The sequence below is a fragment of the Tachypleus tridentatus genome, chromosome 11, assembly GCF_004210375.1.
Source record: "Tachypleus tridentatus isolate NWPU-2018 chromosome 11, ASM421037v1, whole genome shotgun sequence".
NCBI classification, from domain to species: domain Eukaryota; kingdom Metazoa; phylum Arthropoda; class Merostomata; order Xiphosura; family Limulidae; genus Tachypleus; species Tachypleus tridentatus.
In genome coordinates this window covers 21828633-21848424 of record NC_134835.1, presented here as the reverse complement: position 1 = coordinate 21848424, position 19792 = coordinate 21828633, and the positions used below count along the sequence as shown (strand labels likewise).

Below are 19792 nucleotides of genomic sequence, written 5' to 3'. Positions count from 1 at the left end.
ATGGAGAAAACAAAGCTAGATGTATGTTGAAACAAAAATGGAGAAAACAATGCTAGATGTATGTTGAAACAAAAATGAAGAAAACAAAGCTAGATGTGTGTTCAAACAAAAATGGAGAAAACAAAGCTAGATGTATGTTCAGACAAAAATGGAGAAAACAAAGCTAGATGTATGTCCAAACAAAAATGAAGAAAACAAAGCTAGATGTATGTTCAGACAAAAATGGAGAAAACAAAGCTGGATGTATGTTCAGACAAAAATGGAGAAAACAAAGCTAGATGTGTGTCCAAACAAAAATGAAGAAAACAAAGCTAGATGTATGTTCAAACAAAAATTGGGAAAACAAAGCTAGATGTATGTTCAAACAAAAATGGAGAAAACAAAGCTAGATGTATGTTGAAACAAAAATGGAGAAAACAAAGCTAGATGTATGTTCAAACAAAAATGAAGAAAACAAAGCTAGATGTGTGTTCAAACAAAAATTGGGAAAACAAAGCTAGATGTATGTTCAGACAAAAATGGAGAAAACAAAGCTAGATGTATGTTCAAACATAAATGGAGAAAACAAAGCTAGATGTATGTTCAAACAAAAATGGAGAAAACAAAGCTAGATGTATGTTCAGACAAAAATGGAGAAAACAAAGCTAGATGTATGTTCAAACAAAAATGCAAAAAACAAAGCTAGATGTGTGTTCAAACAAAAATGAAGAAAACAAAGCTAGATGTATGTTCAGACAAAGATGAAGAAAACAAAGCTAGATGTATGTTCAGACAAAAATGGAGAAAACCAAGCTAGATGTGTGTTCAAACAAAAATGGAGAAAACAAAGCTAGATGTATGTTCAGACAAAGATGGAGAAAACAAAGCTAGATGTATGTTCAGACAAAAATGGAGAAAACAAAGCTAGATGTATGTTGAAACAAAAATGGAGAAAACAATGCTAGATGTATGTTGAAACAAAAATGAAGAAAACAAAGCTAGATGTGTGTTCAAACAAAAATGGAGAAAACAAAGCTAGATGTATGTTCAGACAAAAATGGAGAAAACAAAGCTAGATGTATGTTCAGACAAAAATGGAGAAAACAATGCTAGATGTATGTTGAAACAAAAATGGAGAAAACAAAGCTAGATGTATGTCCAAACAAAAATGGAGAAAACAAAGCTAGATATGTGTCCAAACAAAAATGGAGAAAACAAAGCTAGATGTATGTCCAAACAAAAATGGAGAAAACAAAGCTAGATATGTGTCCAAACAAAAATGGAGAAAACAAAGCTAGATATATGTTCAAACAAAAATGAAGAAAACAAAGCTAGATGTATGTTTAAACAAAAATGGAGAAAACAAAGCTAGATATGTGTCCAAACAAAAATGGAGAAAACAAAGCTAGATATATGTTCAAACAAAAATGAAGAAAACAAAGCTGGATGTATGTTTAAACAAAAATGGAGAAAAGAAAGCTAGATGTATGTCCAAACAAAAATGGAGAAAACAAAGCTAGATATGTGTCCAAACAAAAATGGAGAAAACAAAGCTAGATGTATGTCCAAACAAAAATGGAGAAAACAAAGCTAGATATGTGTCCAAACAAAAATGGAGAAAACAAAGCTAGATGTATGTCCAAACAAAAATGGAGAAAACAAAGCTAGATATGTGTCCAAACAAAAATGGAGAAAACAAAGCTAGATGTATGTTCAAACAAAAATGGAGAAAACAAAGCTCGCTAGATGTATGTTGAAACAAAAATGGAGAAAACAAAGCTAGATGTATGTTCAAACAAAAATGGAGAAAACAAAGCTAGATGTATGTTCAAACAAAAATGGAGAAAACAAAACTTTAAACTTGTGTAAAGTCAAGTGACGAAAGTAAAAATAATGTTCTAATTTTGTCCCTCAAGTTAAGTACAAAGTTGTTGTAAGTATCACAAGTTTACTGATTTATTTATATTCGCACTGTTAACTGGAGAAGATGCTTCCAGACCATCAGTTATAACAAACATTTGGCCTCCTGGTCTGACTGTCTCAGCTTCGGAAGCTGTGTTTTAATTTCCCTCTTGATTTTACAGTATTAATTAATTAGTTACTGTCTTCCTACAAATAACCTCATATAGATGTTTTAGCAACTGTTTTATTTATCCATGTCAACCCCAAAATGACTTCACTCATTCACGGTGTAGTTTACCAGAATCAAAAAAGCTGTCTGCAAATTTGTTTCACAACTTTGGTTGTTCGTGCGTGAGGTAGACTCGAGCGATAGTCACGAGCTACCTGAACGCAAATCGAACGTTTTCTATGCACGGTCGATGAGTGAGTGACATTGGTCGATGTTGACACAGGTGCTACACACGGATAGCTCTATTGAATTGGAGCGCGAAGGGTTATCTTCTCTAATTGACTCTTGTGACGTTTTCTAACCGACCTAGACATGCATATAAGTGCATATACATAAGAATGTATTTCTGTCTAGATCAACTCTTTGTGACCTAGCAAATGTTAGACGAAAGCATTTACATATACTTAATACTTTGTGAAATGTTAGCATGGTACAAGGAGTTACAATGGAAATAAACATGGCTATAAAGTGGGCAAAGTTTTTCTTCCTTACATACGTCAGCTAATCATTATTTTTGTGTTTCGTCACATCATTGACGTCTCAAGTGGCGCGTGCAGTTCTTAACAAGTAAACACCTTTCTTTTTATATATGCATCGTAAAAATGTTTCTTGATTGATGGCGGGAATTGGTTGGTAGGGGAAACCCGAAACATAATATTTTCTTCTTGTCGTAAAGAGGCGGTTTCTAGTTTACGGGAGTTACGTGTCATGGCGTTAAGTGCTGTGAACACTCGTTTAAGAATAACATTTCTTCAAGTGTTACCTTGAAACTAAAACGTGGAAACCCGGACTTGAAAGTCCTTCTTTATAGGACGCTATTTATATCCGTTGATACGTAATGAATAACAACAACAAACGTTAAGGCTACAAAGTTCAACTTAACAATGATGTCATTGAAACTTTTATTTTAGTCCAAACTTCGATGTCATTTTTAGGACGTTGTTACTCAAGGATAGAATTACATATTAAATGCAGAGTTCTGTTTCTCTTGGAGATAGAATTTATGTTTTTAATTGTTAATTATACAAGCGTTTCCTCTTGCTGCTTCATTTATCTTTATGATCGTTCGATAGTTAGGTAACACCTGTTCTGTGTTCCTGTGAAACAAAAATATCTATTATGGATAATTTAATGAAATAATATAGGAGGCGCTATGAGTTAGTTGGAGTGTGAACTGTAGCAAATTTTAAATTTTTGTAAGAGATAAGACTACTAATCAGCCTTATGAAATAACGTACGTACTTCACGTATAAAGTCGAAACTCATTACTGTTTAATGTGAAGTGGATTGGTCGAATGAGCCGTACGTTCTGCAAAAATTAATTAATATTTTAACACCTAAATATTTTTAGTTACGGACAGAAACGATCGAAGTTTTAAACTTTTCGCTACCGGTAAACAAAGTGCAGCTCGATATCTCTAGAATATTTATTTGTTCCTCGTTCGCAATGTTTAATAATCTTACTTCACATGTACTTATGGAAATTTTCATGAGGAAATGATTCATTTCTCAACTGCATGGCTGCTAGACGTCGTTTTTTTACTTTTAGATAATACTGCGAATCTAGTTCAATCCATTAGGTTAAATATAATGTACATTGGCACTAGTACGTGGAACATGAACATGAATATTATATCAGCTCAAAATACCATGCAATAAATAACAGTAGGAGAAACCAGCTTTCCACCTGATACGACACATCGATAAGGCTCTGGCGCAAAAAGGTATTTGTATTTGTGTGGGACTGAACTAGCATATCAATAATCAATAATATTCGATTGTTCACGTGTGTAATTAGCATCAAAAGTCCAGTATTATCCAAAACTTGGGCTATTCCTATTAAACTATGAAGGGGTGTTTAACAGGGTCTGAGTTTAACATGTATTATGCTGCTGTTGTTAAACTTGTTATTTACCTTGACATTTTACGTTAAGTAGTCTCTTCCTGTTAAACTATGAAGGGGTGTTTAACAGGGTCTGAGTTTAACATGTATTATGCTGCTGTTGTTAAACTTGTTATTTACCTTGACATTTTACGTTAAGTAGTTTGTTCCTGTTAAACTATGAAGGGGTGTTTAACAGGGTCTGAGTTTAACATGTATTATGCTGCTGTTGTTAAACTTGTTATTTACCTTGACATTTTACGTTAAGTAGTCTCTTCCTGTTAAACTATGAAGGGGTGCTTAACAGGGTCTGAGTTTAACATGTATTATGCTGCTGTTGTTAAACTTGTTATTTACCTTGACATTTTACGTTAAGTAGTCTCTTCCTGTTAAACTATGAAGGGGTGTTTAACAGGGTCTATGTTTAACATGTATTATGCTGCTGTTGTTAAACTTGTTATTTACCTTGACATTTTACGTTAAGTAGTCTCTTCCTGTTAAACTATGAAGGGGTGTTTAACAGGGTCTGTGTTTAACAAGATGTATTATGCTGCTGTTGTTAAACTTGTTATTTACCTTGATATTTTACGTTAAGTAGTCTCTTCCTGTTAAGCTATGAAGGGGTGTTTAACAGGGTCTGAGTTTAACAACATGTATTATGCTGCTGTTGTTAAACTTGTTATTTACCTTGATATTTTACGTTAAGTAGTCTCTTCCTGTTAAGCTATGAAGGGGTGTTTAACAGGGTCTGAGTTTAACATGTATTATGCTGCTGTTGTTAAACTTGTTATTTACCTTGACATTTTACGTTAAATAGTCTCTTCCTGTTAAACTATGAAGGGGTGTTTAACAGGATCTGAGTTTAACAACATGTATTACGTCCCTTCTGGTTGGTTGGTGTTATTCAACTGGAAACAGTTTACGTCCCTTCTGGTTGGTTGGTGTTATTCAACTGGAAACAGTTTACGTCCCTTCTGGTTGGTTGGTGTTATTCAACTGGAAACAGTTTACGTCCCTTCTGGTTGGTTGGTGTTATTCAGCTGGAAACAGTTTACGTCCTTTCTGGTTGGTTGGTGTTATTCAACTGGAAACAGTTTACGTCCTTTCTGGTTGGTTGGTGTTATTCAACTGGAAACAGTTTACGTCCCTTCTGGTTGGTTGGTGTTATTCAACTGGAAACAGTTTACGTCCCTTCTGGTTGGTTGGTGTTATTCAACTGGAAACAGTTTACGTCCTTTCTGGTTGGTTGGTGTTATTCAACTGAAAACAGTTTACGTCCCTTCTGGTTGGTTGGTGTTATTCAACTAGAAACAGTTTACGTCCCTTCTGATTAGTTTGTTTTATTTAACTGAAAACAGTTTACGTCCCTTCTGATTAGTTTGTTTTATTTAACTGGAAACATCTTGCGTCCCTTCTGGTTAGATTGTTTTATTTAACCGGAAACAGTTAATGGTGCTTACTCATTGGTCAACTGCTTTAAATGGTTCTATTTTTCATCTTATTCGCTTATTTAGTGCTAATTTCAATACTGATAGCCAGAACAAAGCTGATAATCTAATTAAAAACAATCTATTTTGCAGATTTACCCATTAGATGACAAAAAAAAGACATGTTTTCAATTTAAACATATAGGGGGCACGTCTTCAACAGAGCTGTCTTTTGTAGCTTTAGGAACGCCTCTTTTATGCTGGCGAAGCGTGATTATGATAAATTATATTCGTCATAAGGCACTAGTTTTAGATTTATTGTATGCTGGAACACAACATTTTGTCTTTGACAAATGTAACTGATTATCGCCTCTCTCTGCCAGTTTATAAAAAGACGTTCACATCGAAAGAACTACGATCCTAACAAATGACTTACATAAATAGCTTTCTAACCACTGCTGTGTTTGTTGTATCTCGTGCGTTCTAATATTGAGCGGCATGCGTCGTCGTCAGTGAGTATAGCACAGAAACAACGTGGCTAAAATATATAGCATTCCTCTTCATGTGAGGACCCTAAAGACTTGAATGAAAATAAAATTATAATACACAATACGTCTAACACTATTGTATTATGACAAGTATAATTAATTAACGCTTGACGTTCTTACAGATCAGAGACGAGTTTGTATTATATTCACTCTGAAACGAGGTACAATTTTAAAGTCTATCCACCACAATATATAAAATAAGTTTGGCGGGTATGTTTTATTTATAATTCCTACAACAACTTAATTGACACCGTGATGTAACGTACTTAACCTGATAACATCGCATCTTCCCTTCCTGTGGAAACGCGATAAGTTTACGGATTTTGAAAGCTAAAAATCGAGGTTCGATTACCTCGGTGGTCACATAGATAACCCAATGTGGCTTTGTTTCGACGATTCTGTCTTTAAACGGTGACGGACGACAGACACTTTAATAGAAACTGTTTTTGTCGTTTACCTCAAACATTCAGTTTATCTATTCCACTTTTATTCCACAAAGATGGTACTCACGGGGCGAAAAGGGAAGTCTAGAGTTTTGAAAAACAATAGCTGTACGTATAAGGTACAAACTCAGCTGCTGTCTCAGCGTATTCCAACGGCTAACTCAGTAACTTTTGTAAAACATGGATAAGCAATGTCGTTGTATGTCCAGAACCAACTTCATTACCTAGAACCATGGTTATGTTTTTTTCCCAGCTATTTTCATCGCGTGTTATTAGTTACCACTTACTTAAGTTGTTGATAACTGGGAGTCGTAAGCTGTTTTTTATATCGTTGTATGTTTTCATTGTCGTTGTTTTTGTATTTCCCCAAAGCACTCGTACTGATGACAGAACTTTATGATAATGGAACCAAATATTTCTGTTTGAAAAAAAATAACAGAATTTCACAAACTCGACCTTTAACGTAGATATGTTATTATAATAAACGCATATTTGTTATTTTCATTATTTCGTCTAAAACACTAAACCAAAAGTATAACAAATATCATTTCACACTCTTAATAAAAAAATAATCTACTTTGGTGTCTTCCCTAAACACACGAATGCGTACGCTGTCAATGGAAAAACAAATGAAAACGAAACGTTTCTCGTTTCCTCCAAACTATCAACTGCATTCGCACGCAAACACGAATCTCTCGTGGTCCGTGAAACGACCACTTTACCCCGACTTCCTTTTACTGGAAAAGTGAGGTTGTACCCGTTCTACGGTCATTAGAAAGTAAGTCTGTATGGAGCCTTGAAGTTCAAATATTGACTTTCAAAGTAAACTTAGCTCCATTACTTAACACCAAGGCATTGTTTTCAAAGAAGACTTAGTTCCATTACTTAACACCACGGCATTGTTTTGAAAGTAGACTTAGCTCCATTACTTAACACCAAGGCATTGTTTTGAAAGTAGACTTAGCTCCATTACTTAACACCAAGGCATTGTTTTGAAAGTAGACTTAGCTCCATTACTTAACAACAAGGCATTGTTTTGAAAGTAGACTTAGTTCCATTACTTAACAACAAGGCATTGTTTTGAAACTAGACTTAGTTCCATTACTTAACACCAAGGCATTGTTTTGAAAGTAGACTTAGCTCCATTACTTAACAACAAGGCATTGTTTTAAAAGTAGACTTAGTTCCATTACTTAACACCAAGGCATTGTTTTGAAAGTAGACTTAGCTCCATTACTTAACACCAAGGCATTGTTTTGAAAGTAGACTTAGCTCCATTACTTAACACCAAGGCATTGTTTTGAAAGTAGACTTAGTTCCAGTACTTAACACCAAGGCATTGTTTTGAAAGTAGACTTAGTTCCATTACTTAATAACAAGGCATTGTTTTGAAAGTAGACTTAGTTCCATTACTTAACACCAAGGCATTGTTTTGAAAGTAGACTTAGCTCCATTACTTAACAACAAGGCATTGTTTTGAAAGTAGACTTAGTTCCATTACTTAACACCAAAGCATTGTTTTAAAAGTAGACTTAGCTCCATTACTTAACACCAAGGCATTGTTTTGAAAGTAGACTTGGCTCCATTACTTAACACCAAGGCATTGTTTTGAAAGTAGACTTGGCTCCATTACTTAACACCAAGGCATTGTTTTGAAAGTAGACTTAGCTCCATTACTTAACACCAAGTCATTGTTTTGAAAGTAGACTTAGCTCCATTACTTAACACCAAGGCATTGACTTGTTCCTTATATCAGAGATATCTTCCGTACGAAGCTTTCGAATATGTAAATATATGTTCACAGAAATAAACAGAAAATATTGGTACAAGCGTGATCTACGTTCAGATAAACAGAAAACATAGGCACAGCTGTGATATACGTTCAGATAAACAGAAAACATAGGCACAGCTGTGATATACGTTCAGATAAACAGAAAACATAGGCATAGCTGTGATATACGTTCAGATAAACAGAAATCATAGGCACAGCTGTGATATACGTTCAGATAAACAGAAAACATAGGCATAGTTGTGATATACGTTTAAGTAAACAGAAAACATTGGCACAAGTGTAATATGCGTTTAAGTAAACACAAAACATTGGCACAAGTGTAATATGCCTTTAGGTAAACAGAAAATATTGGCACGAGTTTGATATACGTTCCAATGAACAGAAAACATTGGCACAAGTGTAATATGCGTTTAGGTAAACACAAAACATTGGCACAAGTGTAATATGCCTTTAGGTAAACAGAAAACATTGGCACGAGTTTGATATACGTTCCAATGAACAGAAAACATTGGCACAAGTGTAATATGCGTTTAGGTAAACAGAAAACATTGGCACGAGTTTGATATACGTTCCAATGAACAGAAAACATTGGCACAAGTGTAATATGCGTTTAGCTAAACACAAAACATTGGCACAAGTGTAATATGCCTTTAGGTAAACAGAAAACATTGGCACGAGTTTGATATACGTTCCAATGAACAGAAAACATTGGCACAAGTGTGCTTGATATTCAAGTAAATTAGCAGAAGACGATGACGTAAGTTTTGTTTTGTTTAAAGAAAATAAACAAACAATAACAATAGAAGAGAGATTGTAATCATTTAGTTTCTAAAATAGCGACTTTAATATCCGCAGATTAGAAATATCTTTTTATAAATAAGGTATTTGTGTTTACTTGTTAATCAGCTATATAAACATAATAGTGCTATCTGCTGTGTGTCCATGTAACTACTTATCTATATAAATGTAACAGTGCTGTCTGTTGTATGTCCATGTAACTACTTATCTATATAAATGTAACAGTGCTGTCTGTTGTATGTCCATATAACTACTTATCTATATAAATGTAACAGTGCTGTCTGTTGTATGTCCATGTAACTACTTTTCTATATAAATGTAACAGTGCTGTCTGTTGTATGTCCATGTAACTACTTTTCTATATAAATATAACTGTACTGTCTGTTGTATGTCCATGTAACTACTTATCTATATAAATATAACAGTGCTGTCTGTTGTGTGTCCATCTAACTACTTATCTATATAAATGTAACCGTGCTGTTTGTTGTGTGTCCATGTAACTACTTATCTATATAAATATAATAGTACTGTCTGTTGTATGTCCGTGTAACTACTTATCTATATGAATATAATAGTGCTGTCTGTTGTATGTCCATGTAACTACTTATCTATATAAATATAATAGTGCTGTCTGTTGTATGTCCATGTAACTACTTATTTATATAAATTTAATAGTGCTCTCTGTTGTATGTCCATGTAACTACTTATCTATATAAATATAATAGTACTGTCTGTTGTGTGTCCATGTAACTACTTATCTATATAAATATAATAGTGCTGTCTGTTGTATGTCCGTGTAACTACTTATCTATATAAATATAATAGTGCTGTATGTTGTATGTCCATGTAACTACTTATCTATATAAATATAATAGTGCTGTCTGTTGTATGTCCCTGTAACTACTTATCTATATAAATATAATAGTACTGTCTGTTGTGTGTCCATGTAACTAGTTATCTATATAAATATAATAGTGCTGTCTGTTGTATGTCCAAGTAACTACTTATCTATATAAATATAATAGTGCTCTCTGTTGTATGTCCAAGTAACTACTTATCTATATAAATATAATAGTACTGTCTGTTGTGTGTCCATGTAACTAGTTATCTATATAAATATAATAGTGCTGTCTGTTGTATGTCCAAGTAACTACTTATCTATATAAATATAATAGTGCTGTCTGTTGTATGTCCAAGTAACTACTTATCTATATAAATATAATAGTACTGTCTGTTGTATGTCCATGTAACTACTTATCTATATAAATATAATAGTGCTGTCTGTTGTGTGTCCATGTAACTACTTATCTATATAAATGTAATAGTGCTGTCTGTTGTGTGTTCATGTAACTACTTATCTATATAAATATAATAGAGTGTGAGATTTTTGTCAACTTGACGCAACGCCGTTTCGTATTTATTTGTTGTGAACAACATTTGTGTGTTTTGTATGTGATTGAAGTAAAACTTAAGAATATCTCTCTAACTAATGATACAGACCAAGCTGCTACTGGGGGTTAACTAGAGAACTAGTTAATACAGTGCATTAATTACAGAAGCAGTTGCTACAGTTAGTTATATATGGAACCAGCTGTTACAGTGGATTAAATACAGAGACAGTTGCTACAGTTAAATATGGAACAAGCTGTTACAGTGGATTAAATACAGAAACAGTTGCTACAGTTAAATATGGAACAAGCTGTTACAGCGGATTAAATACAGAAACAGTTGCTACAGTTAAATATGGAACAAACTTTTACAGACAGAATTGCTACAATTGGTTAAATATGGAACAAGCTGTTACAGTGGATTAAATACAGAAACAGTTATAGTTAAATATGGAACAAGCTGTTACAGTGGATTAAATACAGAAACAGTTGCTACAGCTAAATATGGAACAAGCTGTTACAGCGGATTAAATACAGAAACAGTTGCTACAGTTAAATATGGAACAAGCTGTTACAGCGGATTAAATACAGAAACAGTTGCTACAGTTAAATATGGAACAAGCTGTTACAGTGGATTAAATACAGAAACAGTTGCTACAGTTAAATATGGAACAAGCTGTTACAGCGGATTAAATACAGAAACAGTTGCTACAGTTAAATTTGGAACAAACTGTTACAGTGGATTAAATACAGACACAATTGCTACAATTGGTTAAATATGGAACAAGCTGTTACAGTGGATTAAATACAGAAACAGTTGTAGTTAAATATGGAACAAGCTGTTACAGTGGATTAAATACAGAAACAGTTGCTATAGTTAAATATGGAACAAGCTGTTACAGTGGATTAAATACAGAAACAGTTGCTACTGTTAAATATGGAACAAGCTGTTACAGCGGATTAAATACAGAAACAGTTGCTACAGTTAAATTTGGAACAAACTGTTACAGTGGATTAAATACAGACACAATTGCTACAATTGGTTAAATATGGAACAAGCTGTTACAGTGGATTAAATACAGAAACAGTTATAGTTAAATATGGAACAAGCTGTTACAGTGGATTAAATACAGAAACAGTTGCTACAGTTAAATATGGAACAAGCTGTTACAGTGGATTAAATACAGCCACAATTGCTACAATTGGTTAAATATGGAACAAGCTGTTACAGTGGATTAAATACAGAAACAGTTGCTACAGTTAAATATGGAACAAGCTGTTACAGTGCATTAAATACAGACACAATTGCTACAATTGGTTAAATATGGAACAAGCTGTTACAGTGGAGTAAATACAGAAACAGTTGCTGCAGTTAAATATGGAACAAGCTGTTACAGTGGATTAAATACAGAAACAGTTGCTACAGTTAAATAAGGAACAAGCTGTTACAGTGGATTAAATACAGAAACAGTTGCTACAGTTAAATATGGAACCACCTGTTACAGTGGATTAAATACAGAAACAGTTGCTACAGTTGAATATGGAACCAGCTGTTACAGTGGATTAAATACCGAAACAGTTCCTACAATTGGTTAACTATGGACCAAGCTGTTACATTGGGTACAATACAGAACTAGTTGCTACAGTGGGTTAAATATGGACCCAGTTGCTAAAAGGGTTTAAAAAAGAGTACTTCTTTCGCCTGGCGTTTCGTTCATACGTATGATCACTATTAAATTACATTTGACTGAACGCATGTAAATCAGATTTCTAATTAAATAATTATAAGTAATAAAGCAAAATTAATGAACGAATTTGGGTTTCAGCACTAAACAGGTTGGTTGTTGGGTTAAAGAGATATATGGACATACATACATAAAGTGAAACCAGAGAACTTACAGTGTAAGAATGTTAACATTAGGTTTTTATCACCAATATGAGTGTGTCTTTTACTTCTTTGTTTAATACCAAAAGTCAATTAAAAACTGGTTTTGTTTGTTTGTTTTTGAATTTTGTGCAAAGCTACATGAGGGCTATCTTCGCTAGCCGTCTCTAATTTAGCAGTGTAAGATTAGAGTGGAGGCAACTAGTCATCTCCACCCACCACCAACTCTTGGGCTTCTCTTTTACCAACGGATAGTGGGATTGACCGTTACATTATAACGCTCCCACGGCTGAAAGGTCGAGCATGTTTGGTGTAAGGGAGGCTCGAGCCCGTGACCTTAAGATTACGAGTCGAGTGCCTTAACCACCTGACCCTTAAAATCTACTTGTCATATATAGGAGAACAAGCACTCGAATTGGTGTTACCGTACTGTCCAACTTAATTAACTTTTAACGAAACTGTTTCGAAATGATTACAATTTTAATTAAACAGATAAAATAAATGCCAGATATCAACACCTTTTAACTTTCCTCTAAATTCCTTATACTGAAATTCATTGTACATTCTCTTTGTCAAAACATTCCGAAAATAACACAATTCTTAGGTATAATGATACGTAGCCAAAATAAAACAAGTAGTTTTAAATACCTTCTTTTATCAACCTTTGTCTGCTTATTTTACATTTATATATCATAATAAGTGAATTATAGTTTCTCAGAAAGTGTTCCCGATGGCACAGTAGTATGTCTGTCGACTTACAGCGCTAGAAACCGGATTCAGATACGTGGGCAGAGCACAGATAACTCATTTTGTTGCTTTGTGCTTAATTTGAAGACAAATAACCAAATCTTAAGGAATACGAATACACTTTTTAACGAGATTATTTCGTGTTTGTTGTGTTCGGTTTGTCCTTTGTGAATTTAACTGGTTGAAAAGTATATGGGAGAGAAAAGCACAGGAAACTTTGATAGTTGTGAAAAAGGCATAACGTGAAAATATAGTCCGAACAATCGGATTACAGGAATTACTATCATCAGAAAAAACAGGTTATATTAAAAAAGATCGCCTGCGTTATCTCTCTTACAAACACTGAGTACAGCAACTGTACGAATGAAAGTAAAGCACAGATGTTAAGTGGTATTAGCTTATTACGATACGTGTTTGTAAGAATTATACATAATGCTTTGAAAGACGAATAATTGTGGTTAATGCAGACGAGAGGAGATTTGGCGTGATGGTATTTCTAAACAAAGCGTAGGTTTGTAAGAAACGCTTATTATTCGAGAAACTCTTGTAAATAAGTTAAATTATCAACGACATAAAAGTGGAAGATGAAGTCACCGATGTTTGAAACACCAAATAAAGATTTATTTAATATTAAATTATGTAAATATTTTAATAAATTCTATCAGACGATATGAGAGTTGATTATTTATTTCAAGTTCTTAATTACCAAGACGCTAGATACAGAGTTAATTATGGAAACGTCGTCGTCTGCTCCAGGATAAAATATGGACACAAGTAATATAAGTGTCACTGTACTTACTGTATAAAGGTTACCACAACTCTGTAATTGATAATTTCTTTAAGAAATAATAAACAAACAGCACCAAACTACGAAAGTATTACAAATGAAAGTTGATTTAACCTTTATAGGAATATTTAACCCAAACTTTTCATTATATTTTTTTTCAGGCTTAATTAGAAGAATGGACATAACCTTGATGAATCACCTTAAGTTCAACCTGGAATATATTCACTGAATTAAAGATTCGTGGTCTACATCCCTTTCTCAAAAGGTTTCTGTTCACACCTCGGTATGTATTATAACAATAAAACTAAAAGGTTTTCAAACATTAAGTGATGACCTACTGTATCACAACAATGGTATTAACATGTTGTGAAACGTTAAAAGTGACGACCTACTGTATCACAACAATAGTATTAACAGGTTGTGAAACATTAAAAGTGACGACCTACTGTATCACAACAATGGTATTAACAGGTTGTGAAACATTAAAGTGATGACCTACTGTATCACAACAATAGTATTAACAGGTTGTGAAGCATTAAAGTGATGACCTACTGTATCACAACAATAGTATTAACAGGTTGTGAAACATTAAAAGTGACGACCTACTGTATCACAACAATAGTATTAACAGGTTGTGAAACATTAAAAGTGACGACCTACTGTATCACAACAATGGTATTAACAGGTTGTGAAACATTAAAAGTGACGATCTACTGTATCACAACAATGGTATTAACAGGTTGTGAAACATTAAAAGTGACGACCTACTGTATCACAACAATAGTATTAACAGGTTGTGAAACGTTAAAAGTGACGACCTACTGTATCACAACAATAGTATTAACAGGTTGTGAAACATTAAAAGTGACGACCTACTGTATCACAACAATAATATTAACAGATTGTGAAACATTAAAAGTGACGACCTACTGTATCCCAACAATAGTATTAACAGGTTGTGAAACATTAAAAGTGACGACCTACTGTATTACAACAATAGTATTAATAGGTTGTGAAACATTAAGAGTGACGACCTACTGTATCACAACAATGGTATTAACAGGTTATGATACATTAAAAGTGACGACCTACTGTATCACAACAATGGTATTAACAGGTTGTGAAACATTAAAAGTGACGATCTACTGTATCACAACAATGGTATTAACAGGTTGTGAAACATTAAAAGTGACGACCTACTGTATCACAACAATAGTATTAACAGGTTGTGAAGCATTAAAGTGATGACCTACTGTATCACAACAATAGTATTAACAGGTTGTGAAACATTAAAAGTAACGACCTACTGTATCACAACAATAGTATTAACAGGTTGTGAAACATTAAAAGTAACGACCTACTGTATCACAACAATAGTATTAACAGGTTGTGAAACATTAAAAGTGATGATCTACTGTATCACAACAGTTTAGATATTAATTTTTTTATATGTTAAGGAAAGTCATATCTACAGTTCTTAGGAATTTCAATATCCATTACGGTAATTCACATGACAACTTTCACAAAACTTCATAATGATGGGAAAAAATACTAAAGCTTCTTAAGGTCCATGTAACAGTAACTATTGTTTACTAGTGTTAAAGATATATGATTTCCGTTTTAGGTCAGCAAATTTAAGTCTACAACGTCAGTGTACGTAAGTCAGCTAAAGTATATATATATATATAAAGTCCTGTTGGAATCTATATAACACAATATGATTTGAGCCTCGTCTTAGGTGTACGTAGTACATAATTATGTCAATTCCAGTCAGATATTTATGTAACGCAGGCAAAGCTATGTCTATCGCTGTGAAGACGAAGAGATGACTCAAGACGTTGTGGACAGAAGTAATACAGGATTTAGAGGTTTAAGGACAGCAGTAAGGGATGACACAGAGCTTTATGGACAGAAGTAAGGGATGGCACAGAACTTTATGGACAGAAGTAAGGGATGGCACAGAGCTTTATGGACAGAAGTAAGGGATGGCACAGAGCTTTATGGACAGAAGTAAGGGATCACACAAAGCTTTATGGACTGAAGTAAGGGATGACATAAAGCTTTATGGACAGAAGTAAAGGATGACACAGAGCTTTATGGACAGAAGTAAGGGATGACACAGAGCTTTATGGACAGAAGTAAGGGATCACACAATGCTTTATGGACTGAAGTAAGGGATGACATAAAGCTTTATGGACAGAAGTAAAGGATGACACAAAGCTTTGTGGACAGAAGTAAAGGATGACATAGAGCTTTATGGACAGAAGTAAGGGATGACACAAAGCTTTATGGACAGAAGTAAAGGATGACACAAAGCGTTATGGACAGAAGTAAAGGAGACACAAAGCGTTATGAACAGAAGTAAGGGATGACACAGAGCTTTTTGGACAGAAGTAAGGGATGACACAGAACTTTATGGACAGAAGTAAGGGATGACACAAAGTTTTATGGACAGAAGTAAAGGATGACACAAAGCTTTATGGACAGAAGTAAAGGATGACACAGAGCTTTATGGACAGAAGTAAGGGATGACACAAAGCTTCATGGACTGAAGTGAGGGATGACACAAAGCTTTATGGACTGAAGTAAGGGATGACACAAAGCTTTATGAACATAAGTAAAGGATGACACAGAGCTTTATGGACAGAAGTAAGGGATGACACAGAGCTTTATGGACAGAAGTAATGGATGACACAGAGCTTTATGGACAGAAGTAAGGTATGACACAAAGCGTTATGGACAGAAGTAACGGATGACTCAGAGCTTTATGGACAGAAGTAAAGGATGACACAGAGCTTTATGGACAGAAGTAAGGGATGACACAGAGCTTTATGGACAGAAGTAAGGGATGACACAAAACTTTATGGACAGAAATAAGGGATGACACAAAGCTTTAGGACAGAAGTAAAGGATGACACAGAGCTTTATGGACAGAAGTAAAGGATGACACAAAGCTTTATGGACAGAAGTAAAGGATGACACAGAGCTTTATGGACAGAAGTAAGGGATGACACAGAGCTTTGTGGACAGAAGTAAGGGATGACACAAAGCTCTATGGACTGAAGTGAGGTATGACACAAAGCTTTGTGGACTGAAGTAAAGGATGACACAGAGCTTTATGGACAGGAATAAGATATGACACAGGGCTTTATAGGTGAAGTAAGAGATGATATAAAGGTGTATAAACAGAAGTAAGAGAGGATTCAGAGTTATATATAACAAAAGTAAGAGAGGATTCAGAGTTATATATAACAGTAGTAAAATATAACTCAGAGTCATATGAGCTATGTGACAAGGTGCTTTATGGGTAACAGTAAGAAATAACACAGAGTCATACGAACAGCAGTTAAGACACGACAGAGAGTTGTATGAACAGCAGTAAGAGACGACAGAGAGGATCGTATATCTGACTTACCCTAGCATTTTCTGAGGTTAGGAAGGTTACTACAGGTTAAGAATATATATTTTACTTCAGTACTTCAATAACCGCCAGCTGGTGATTGTTTTTGAACCTTATAAATAATACACCTTATTGGTGAGCTTTGGAAACAAAGATAGTTTCTTAAAACGTATGATATATTTCTGTAACAGTTCATATTCGACTTCTAGAGTTGAAACGTGCAGAAACATTGTAAGTTTATTTGGATTATGGTAGTTTATTTATCTGAGTTGTAACCCATTCTTTTCTATACTTTATTAGAATATTAAACTTTGTAAAATGCACGTATTGCTGTTTTATAAAGATAAGAATGTTCAGTTTACGCTATTTGAGAGATTGAAATGCTGTATAATACTCAAATAGTTCAGTGGTTAGTTTAAGATGTTATAACGATAAAAATTGGGCTTACCACTATATGATTTTGCTCTTATCAATGAAAGGAGCGAAACGTTTTATGTAGATATGAATGTACTTCACTCCACGTGCTATATATATATCTTGTCAGCTTGCAAGGTAATTTTGGTTCGGTGTATTTTTACCTTTCAAACAACTTAACGATATACGTATTTTTGATGAAATTAATCTTCAATAAGAACAGAAACATTTGTTGTTCTTTTTTCAAAATCAGTTCCTTGGATTTTTATTTTCACCACCTATTGTCTCTTTAGCGATAAATTAGCTTATACTTTAAAAGGATTTTAGATAAGAGAAAAACAAACCCACAAGTTTCTCTTCTATTGTTTATATGTGCTCCAGTTTAGATATAATACAAATATTCTATTGTTTATATGTGCTCCAGTCTGGATATAATACAAATATTCTATTGTTTATATATGCTCCAGTCTGGATACAATACAAATATTCTATTGTTTATGTATGCTCCAGTCTGGATATAATACAAATATTCTATTTTTTATGTATGCTCCAGTCTGGATACAATACAAATATTCTATTGTTTATATGTGCTCCAGTTTAGATACAATACAAATATTCTATTGTTTATATATGCTCCAGTCCTGATATAATACAAATATTCTATTGTTTATGTATGCTCCAGTCTGGATACAATACAAATATTCTATTGTTTATGTATGCTCCAGTCTGGATACAATACAAATATTCTATTGTTTATATATGCTCCAGTCTGGATACAATACAACTCTTCTATTGTTTATATGTGCTCCAGTTTAGATACAATACAAATATTCTATTGTTTATATATGCTCCAGTCTGGATATAATACAACCCTTCTATTGTTTATATGTGCTCCACTTTAGATACAATACAAATATTCTATTGTTTATATGTGCTCCAGTCTGGATATAATACAAATATTCTATTGTTTATGTATGTTCTAGTCTGGATACAATACAAATATTCTATTGTTTATATGTGCTCCAGTTTAGATACAATACAAATATTCTATTGTTTATATATGCTCCAGTCCTGATATAATACAAATATTCTATTGTTTATGTATGCTCCAGTCTGGATACAATACAAATATTCTATTGTTTATGTATGCTCCAGTCTGGATACAATACAAATATTCTATTGTTTATATATGCTCCAGTCTGGATACAATACAACTCTTCTATTGTTTATATGTGCTCCAGTTTAGATACAATACAAATATTCTATTGTTTATATATGCTCCAGTCTGGATATAATACAACCCTTCTATTGTTTATATGTGCTCCACTTTAGATACAATACAAATATTCTATTGTTTATATGTGCTCCAGTCTGGATATAATACAAATATTCTATTGTTTATGTATGTTCTAGTCTGGATACAATACAAATATTCTATTGTTTATATGTGCTCCAATTTAGATACAATACAAATATTCTATTGTTTATGTATGCTCCAGTCTGGATATAATACAAATATTCTATTGTTTATGTATGTTCCAGTCTGGATACAATACAAATATTCTATTGTTTATATATGCTCCAGTCTGGATACAATACAACTCTTCTATTGTTTATATGTGCTCCAGTCTGGATATAATACAACCCTTCTATTGTTTATATGTGCTCCACTTTAGATACAATACAAATATTCTATTGTTTATATGTGCTCCAGTCTGGATATAATACAAATATTCTATTGTTTATGTATGTTCTAGTCTGGATACAATACAAATATTCTATTGTTTATATGTGCTCCAATTTAGATACAATACAAATATTCTATTGTTTATGTATGCTCCAGTCTGGATATAATACAAATATTCTATTGTTTATGTATGTTCCAGTCTGGATACAATACAAATATTCTATTGTTTATATATGCTCCAGTCTGGATACAATACAACTCTTCTATTGTTTATATGTGCTCCAGTCTGGATACAATACATCTCTTCCATTGTTTATATGTGCTCCAGTCTGGATACAATACATCTCTTCCATTGTTTATATGTGCTCCAGTCTGGATACAATACATCTCTTCCATTGTTTATATGTGCTCCAGTATGGATACAATACATCTCTTCCATTGTTTATATGTGCTCCAGTCTGGATACAATACATCTCTTCCATTG

General features: G+C 33.6%; 1 long non-coding RNA gene and 1 pseudogene across 3 annotated transcripts in view; both read left to right on the top strand.

Annotated features, from left to right (window-relative positions):
- Positions 1 to 19792, top strand: part of LOC143231740 (uncharacterized) — a 293239-nt gene that overhangs the window by 81206 nt on the left and 192241 nt on the right. The gene's annotated exons all lie outside the window — the stretch shown is intronic.
- The window catches only part of LOC143231739 (uncharacterized), a 123683-nt pseudogene continuing 117851 nt past the window's right edge, over positions 13961 to 19792 (top strand). The window contains exon 1 of the transcript XR_013017143.1: positions 13961 to 14090. The product of XR_013017143.1 is annotated as an uncharacterized LOC143231739 (transcript). The remainder of the gene's footprint in view (positions 14091 to 19792) is intronic.